This window comes from Podarcis liolepis (assembly GCF_965112155.1).
Source record: "Podarcis liolepis genome assembly, chromosome: 9".
In the NCBI taxonomy this organism is placed as follows: Eukaryota; Metazoa; Chordata; class Lepidosauria; order Squamata; family Lacertidae; genus Podarcis; species Podarcis liolepis.
The window spans coordinates 69,333,038-69,341,086 of NC_139564.1; the positions used below are offsets into that span (position 1 = coordinate 69,333,038).

An 8,049-nucleotide genomic window follows, 5' to 3' on the forward strand; every position below is an offset into this window, starting at 1 on the left:
CCCCAGTTAAAACTCAACCAAAATTATTATTATTAATAATAATAAGCCTCATCAGAAAGAAAACAAGTGTGCTGGTTCCGAGGGTTAACCATGCGGTGAGGTCTGAGTCCAGTCCGAGGTCGAGGGTGCGGTATGGAGGCTGTCCATCAAAGCTGAAGCGGGGTCCAAGGCAGGGAGTTGGGGGAGGTCAGGAACTTTGGCAGAAGAGCAGAACAGGGGGCAGGCAGGAACAGGCTACCAACAATGTTGCTCCCGCAACCTGGGACTGGGGCTGGCTGGCTATTATCTGCCTCGAGGCATAGGACGGCCCCAGTCCACAGTTGCCTCGCCTCTGCTGGCCTGAAGGCAAGCACTTCTCCTGCAGGAACTTAGTTCCCTCTGTCTTTCTGCCCTGAGCCTCTGCAGCTCAGGAGAGGCTGGAGGGTTATTGGGCCCAGAGGCAACCTCAGCTTCCCCTGACAGGGCTGAGAGTGGAGCACCTGCAGGCAATGGGTCCTCCATCACCTGAGGAGCCAGAGCAGACTCATCTGGTGCCTGCACCTGAGGATCCAGCACAGGTGAGGACCCTTCAGGCTCATGCCCCAGCCCCGGCTCAGCTGGTTCTGGAGGCGGGGACTCCTGTACAGGCTGAGATTCCTAAGGTTCAGCCTCCGAGTCCAAATCCCAGGCCATCACAACAAGCAACTTTGGGAGAGGTAGAATCAGCACACATATTGTCAAGGCTTCGGGAAAGCTATTCCTCCCCCAGTTGCAGCAAGAGCCGAGAAAACAAGGTACGTAGAGTCCTTTTTAATGAGTTTATTCATTCATAATAGTGAGAGACAACAGAACACAGCAAGCCCTGACAATGGCGTTCCTCCAGTTGGGCTCCTCCTTCTTAGCAACAGCATCTCCCCTTATGGTGGCCATTCATGGCCAATTATCTCTAAGTCCTTTGTTCCTTTACTCTTAATGAATGCCGAGTTCTGGGAGAAGGTGGGTCAGAAATACTCTTCAGTGACAACTTGTCAGCTGGCTGCCCTGCTTCTGTTCCCTCTCCCAGTTGTTCTTCTAACACTTACCAACTCCACTGTTCGTCTATCTCTGAGCTGTGACCTTTCTCAAACTCCTCAAACCCCTGCTGGAAATCAATGCTGCATTACTCTTCTCCTGCAGTGTCAATAGAACGGTGTGTGTGTGTGTGGTTGTGGGTGTAATCTCCACCATTCCTCTTCCCTCTCGTCCCCTTGAGTCCAATTCCTGACACATATGAAACTCCCAAAACTTTCTCAGTGAGGGGCCCAAATTTTGGTCTCATTAGAGCAGAAGACACCATGAAGCTCTCACTTGCTAACCTCATCAGCAGTTCCTCACAAGCACAGGTTATTCACAGTATTCACCCTTCTTGACCATGCCTACGTCACTGGATGTGGGAAGGTGCTGTGGTCTAAACCACTGAGCCTCTGGGGCTTGCCAATTGGAAGGTTGGCAGTGATGGATTGAGCTCCGGTTGCTCTATCCCAGCCCCTGCTAACCTAGCATTTCGAAAGCATTCCACTGTGAGTAGATAAATAGGTACCACAGCGGCAGGAAGGCAAATGGCATTTCCGTGCACCAGAAGCGGTTTAGTCATGCTGGCCACATGACCTGGAGAGGAAAAGCTGTCTGTGGACAAATGTCAGCTCCCTCGGCCTGAATAGCAGAGATGAGTACTGCACCCCATAGTCAAAATCAACTGTCCAGGGGTCCTTTACCTTTATCCTTTTACCCTTATGTGGGACAGAAGCAGAACTTTTCAGCACTGTATTGAGGTAATGCTTTCCCAAGATTATACTACTTAATTCTTTCTTTGGCGATCACTCGTAGCCGAATAAGATTGTCTTCCATAAACACGGTTTTAACAGTGAGTCCGTAAGTGACTGTGGAGGCCAATTCTTGATCCACACGTCCTTCCACAGCGGGGACATTGGTTTTCGGGCAGGAGCTGATCGCGGTGTGGATTTGCCAAGCATGCCTTCCTCCTAGCACGTTTCTCCCTTGCATCCTGAGTTCAAGTGTCTTCAAAGCCCATGACACCTTTGGTAAAGGCTGTTCTCCAACTGGAGCGCTCGCAGGCCAGTGTTTCCCAATTGTTGGTGTTTATACTACATTTTTTTAGATTTGCCTTGAGACAGTCTTTAAACCTCTTTTGTTGACCACCAGCATTACGCTTTCCATTTTTAAGTTCGGAATAGAGTAGTTGCTTTGGTGGACAATCATCAGGCATCCGCACAACATGACCAGTCCAATGAAGTTGATGTTGAAGAATCATTGCTTCAATACTGGTGATCTTTGCTTCTTCCGGTATACTACTACAGGCTACTTGGGGTATTGTCAGAATGCTGCCCCACAAACTATACACACATAGGAAACTATTGTGTCAGGGAGGCTAGGTAGAACTTTTCCTGCAGTAAAACTTTAAAAAAAAAAGTTGAGGGAGTTTTATCTGCGGGAGAATATTGAGCTAATGCTGGAAGGAGGTGTTGAATTGTCTGCATGCGTGCAAGAAATGGCCTTTGTTCTCTTCCACGTTTTGGGGCATAGGTACAGATTTCAGGAATGGGAGCAAAACTTGCCAGTGGTCCTCAACACAGCTCTTGTGCTTGCAGCTTCCATTTTTGTTTTCCAAGAATGCCCAGAGTGATGCTACTTCATGATACAGCTTCATTTGAAGTATTTGGACGCTCTAAGATATCCTACAGTTCTATACAGGGGCTGGTGGTCTTTCAGGTAACCTGGTCTCAAATTGTGCAGGAGCTCTCCTGTTAGGTGGTGGGTGTAAATCTGCAACACTTTATTAGTGGCCCCACTTGTAATGTACTTTAATTGCAGAACTTGGTGTTTGTAGTTGGGGAATGTGTCACATTTAATGAAGAATTCACGGAATTCGGATAAGTCACGCTCTGTGTTGGTTTGCACAATGCTGAATATCATAGTAAACTAGACCATGGTTATTCCGACTGAGGGAACTGTGGTGACAGTATCAAATAATTTTATACACAAAAGGAAATGCTTTATAGAGACATGGTCTGACAGCTTCTCTGTGTTGCGTGTTCTCCAGCTGTCAGCATCTACTTGTAGTGTAATTTTGTATAATCTGCTTAGATATTCATGGGAAAATTCAACATTCACATTCTATGCTCTTGTCACATTTATTTATATTGCATGAGTTGGGTCATCTGAGCATTTAAACACTAAATGAGTGCATTCTTTTTTTCTTTTCTTTTTACTGATCCACAGACAGGTACTGCCATTTGGAAAGCAGGGAAAGGATCATCTGCCTGGCCTTAAAATGAATATATAATAATGTTTCTAAACAAACTGGAAGGATGTTTTCTGAGATCTGGAGACATAGTGGGTGGACCTGTCAAACTGCAAGACTGAATTATTGTATTATGTCTCTGATTACAGGATGGATTCTGGTACATTTGAGAATTCACGAAAAGGAGAAGCATGCTGCTGTATACCTTTACCTGAGAGTAAGTTCCCTTGAACTCAACAGGACATTTTTTAGTGGAGCTTTCTGCAATATAGGATTACACTGCAAGGATCAGTACCCAACACACTGTCTATGATGTGCTTTCCCTAGCAGAAGTGATGGTGTATACACACCCCCCCCGCCATGAACATAAAACAATGTGCAATAAAGCGCATGTACTATTTATGTTCATTGGCCTGATTCTCAAGATCCCCTTTTTATTTGAGGTAGGGAAACCCACACAAAATAGTCCTCCGCACTTCAGTTCAACATAGCATGCATTTCAGGGAGTTGTAGATGCCCCTTGGGGTCAGAATCTACAATTCTGTGATTCTATGATCCATTAATGGACTGCGTCGCTGAAACACCTGTAGTGTTTTTCAATTCCATTGTTGTGGGGCAGACATGGCATCTTTTCATCCTTATTTACAAGGACTAATGAGATTAGATAGTATTGATCTAATTCAGGCACGTCCAACTCCCAAGAGACTGCAATCTACTCACTGTATAAAAAGACCAGCTTTGATCTACCCATTGTCATTGCCTGGAGTTGTTGAGTCTTTTTTAGGGGAGGGTTGGCCAAAGGCAGTCTCTCCATACCGCAATCTGCCTGGGAAACCCCCACGATCTACCAGTAGGTCGCAATCTACCTGTTGGACATGCCTGATCTAATTGAATAAGGGCTGCATTCTTCTGAAGTCGTTCTTTCCATGAGAAGTTAGGGATGCATCAATTTCTTCTAGACTAGATTCTTTTCCTTTCCTCAACTGAACTGAGGGCTCATTCATGCACCCATTTCCAGTGCAGGAAGCGGCATGAGTTGTGTCCTAAAACTTTTCACCAGGACTTATCACTAGAGTAAATGGTCAGGAGTTACATGTATTCCCGTAGAGTGTAGACAGTTAAGGTCAGATGCTCTACATAATGACATCCTCCGTCTCAGGAAGTAGCTAGGCACTTGGGAAGATGCAGACTTGATCCTGGAATGTCCCACTTTTCCTTAAAGGTAAAGGTAAAGGGACCCCTGACCATTAGGTCCAGTCGTGGCCGACTCTGGGGTTGCGGTGCTCATCTCGTTTTACTGGCCGAGGGAGCCGGCGTACAGCTTCCGGGTCATGTGGCCAGCATGACTAAGCCGCTTCTGGCGAACCAGAGCAGCACACAGAAACGCCGTTTACCTTCCCGCCGGAGTGGTTCCTACATATCTACTTGCACTTTGACGTGCTTTCGAACTGCTAGGTTGGCAGGAGCAGGGACCCAGCAACGGGAGCTCACCCTGTCACGGGGATTCGAACCGCCGACCTTCTGATCGGCAAGTCCTAGGCTCTGTGGTTTAACCCACAGCTCCACCCGCGTCCCCACTTTTCCTTAGGACATCTCTATTTTCACCAGGGAAATGTTGGAGGGTATTGAAGATGTGCAGCATGATCTTACACTTTCCTCAGAAGTAAGTCCTACTGTGTTCAGTGGGGTCTATTTTTAGGTGATTGCAGACTAGGATAATATTCCTTGAATTAACTAAGGACTGTTCCATAAACATATCTTTCAGCCAGTGGACCATGTTGATTATAGCCCACACACAAATACTGGAGGCATGGAGCTACTGCCAAGTTCAAAACATGCAAAGGGTATGTGGAATCAGCACAGAGTAGATCCCAGAGGGATGGATCCTGGAGAAAGCAAAAACAACAAAAACAGCAAAACAACACCACAACTGCTTGAAATTACTTTTGGGAGTTTCTGTTGTAACCCTCAGTGGAGGCGTTTGGTACACAATCCTGTGTGAAAATAGGTATGTGAACACAGAAACATTAGCTAAAGTGGTACTTCAGGTTAAGAACAGTTTCAGGTTAAGAACAGACCTCCGGAATGAATTAAGTTCTTAACCTGAGGTACCACTGTACTCAACTGAGCCCCAATAAGCTGGTTGGATGAGTCTTTTGATGTACAGTGGTACCTCGGGATACAAACGCCTCAGGTTGCAAACACTTTGGGTTACAAACTCCGCTAACCCAGAAGTAGTACCTCGGGTTGAGAACTTTTACCCAGGATGAGAATGGAAATCATATGCAGGCGGTGCAGTGGCAGCGGGAGGCCCCATTAGCCTCAGGTTAAGAACAGTTTCAGGTTAAGAACGAACCTCCGGAGCGAATTAAGTTCATAACCCGAGGTACCACTGTATCTTCATTCAAAGGCTGGTTCAAGTGCAGCTTTGATGCTTGGAACTTGATTTTGTTTGCAGACCAAATATGAGAACTCCAGTTCCAAGGAGATGAATAGCACAGGCATGTTTGTCTTGCTAAGAAAAGAAAACCTTTTCAGTCAATTACTAGACATCCTTGTGTTCTATCTCCATTTTAAGCCAGCATTTCTCTCTTTGATCCTTTGCGCCTGTAACATATATTCTTTATAGGAATCATGCTTCTTCTTTAATGCCATCATTTTTGCTTGTAAGAAATATTTTGTAATTACGGTCTCTCAAAACACACCAGCATAGAGCGGAGAGGGGAAACATTCCCAATTCTATCAGCGCTGGTGTTAATTATTTTAGGCAGGCTGTCATTTATGTTTTCTAAAGTGGATTTTGTTCGTGCAGTCAGGAACATTGCTTAGCACAGAATTAATTAATCATTATAAATACAAAACCTGCAGTATCAGCTACTGCATTCAGGAAGGTTTCAAGAGGCAAGGTTGAAGGAGTCAATAGGCTGCTGTGGGGAATCATTTTTTTCTCCATCAGATACAAGGACAATTAAATTATGCACTTAATCTTTACAGGGACACTTATTTCAAGTATCATTGGCAAAAAAAGGGAATATATTGGAAAAGGATGCCTTGCTTGAAATGAATGTTTCTAACAACACATTGCCATAAAGAAAAATGTGACATTAAACATGAGTGGTAGTGGAAATATCAGGAAAATTAGGCTAGAATTCTAGCTAAAGCAAGTTAAGATTCACTCAAACGCCCCACAGTAGCGTTGAGCAGAAATCACTAACCATTTCAGGCCCAGGCCCTGCCTTTTGATCACGGTTTGTAAGCTGAGATCCAAGTTGCTTCCAAATGTAGCCCTTTGGGCTGGAATTACAATCCTTTGTTCACACTCCCCCCTTTCTTTCACTAGTCATTCAGATGACATTGTTGTCTTATGAGTGATCATTAGGTTTTTGCTGGTAAAATACATTTGTGGCACCAGCCTGTCTAGTGTAGACATACAAGGAGCCATTGACCTTTACCTAAGGACACCTGTGCCCTTAAACAAACCCTTTCCATTGGCAAATTGGGCCAGTTGCTATTGCTTCCTGAAGGGCATGGTTTGGGAAGCAAGCATAGTGAACCTATTAACAGCCAGAATAGTCTATCTTACATACCCCACTGTTTGTTTCTGACTTCTTTGATGGAGGACCAGGTTTGATGAGGCCCTAAGCTACTGAAGGTGATGGGGCCCTTTATATGTCCAGCTGCCCTTTGTCAAAAACAAATTGTCACTGTTTTTTGTGTTAAATATATGCTATATGGTAATTTATGGACCTAATAGGTATCTAAAGCCATTTGCACATAACAAAATGTTTATTTTATCAAATATAGATAAGTAGCCGTGTTGGTCTGCCATAGTCAAAATAAAAAAGTTCCTTCCAGTAGCACCTTAAAGACCAACTAAGTTAGTTCTTGGTACGAGCTTTCGTGTGCATGCACACTTCTTCAGATACACTGAAACAGAAGTTGCCAGATCCTTCTATATAGTGAGAAGGTGGGGAGGGGTATTACTCAGAAGGGTGGTGGGAATGGGTGATCTCAGCTATCTGCCAATCACCCATTCCCACCACCCTTCTGAGTAATACCCCTCCCACCTTCTCACTATATAGAAGGATCTGGCAACTTCTGTTTCAGTGTATCTGAAGAAGTGTGCATGCACACGAAAGCTCGTACCAAGAACTAACTTAGTTGGTCTTTAAGGTGCTACTGGAAGGAACTTTTTTATTTTTATTTTATCAAAGTAATTGTTGAACTGAAATACAATTAAGAAGAAGTATCGCCAAAGAATTGATGCTTTTGAATTATGGTGCTGGAGGAGACTCTTGAGAGTCTCATGGACTGCAGGAAGATCAAACCTCTCGATTCTGAAGGAAATCAGCGCTGAGTGCTCACTGGAAGGACAGATCATGAAGCTGAGGCTCCAATACTTGGGCCACCTCATGAGAAGAGAAGACTCCCTGGAAAAGACCCTGATGTTGGGAAAGATGGAGGGCACAAGGAGAAGGGGACGACAGAGGACGATATGGTTGGATAGTGTTCTCGAAGCTACTAGCATGAGTTTGACTAAACTGCGGGAGGCAGTGGAAGACAGGAGTGGCTGGCGTGCTCTGGTCCATGGGGTCACAAAGAGTCGGACACGACTAAACGACTAAACAACAACAACAAAATCATAATAGTTTGTTTTTTATCTTATATTTTGAAAATGTACATCCAGGTTTTTTTCTTTAAATTTTTTTGGGGGGCCCAAGAGAGTGGGGTGCTAAGCTATAGCTTGTTTAGCTTATATGTATATCCGG

General features: G+C 44.7%; 1 long non-coding RNA gene across 1 annotated transcript; it reads left to right on the forward strand.

Annotated features, from left to right (window-relative positions):
• Positions 1–1,703: 1,703 nt before the first annotated feature.
• LOC310686679 lies at positions 1,704–5,336 on the forward strand. Its single transcript, XR_014516041.1, has 3 exons — positions 1,704–1,790; positions 3,430–3,497; positions 5,046–5,336. It is a non-coding gene; the product is annotated as an uncharacterized lncRNA (long non-coding RNA).
• Positions 5,337–8,049: the final 2,713 nt, after the last annotated feature.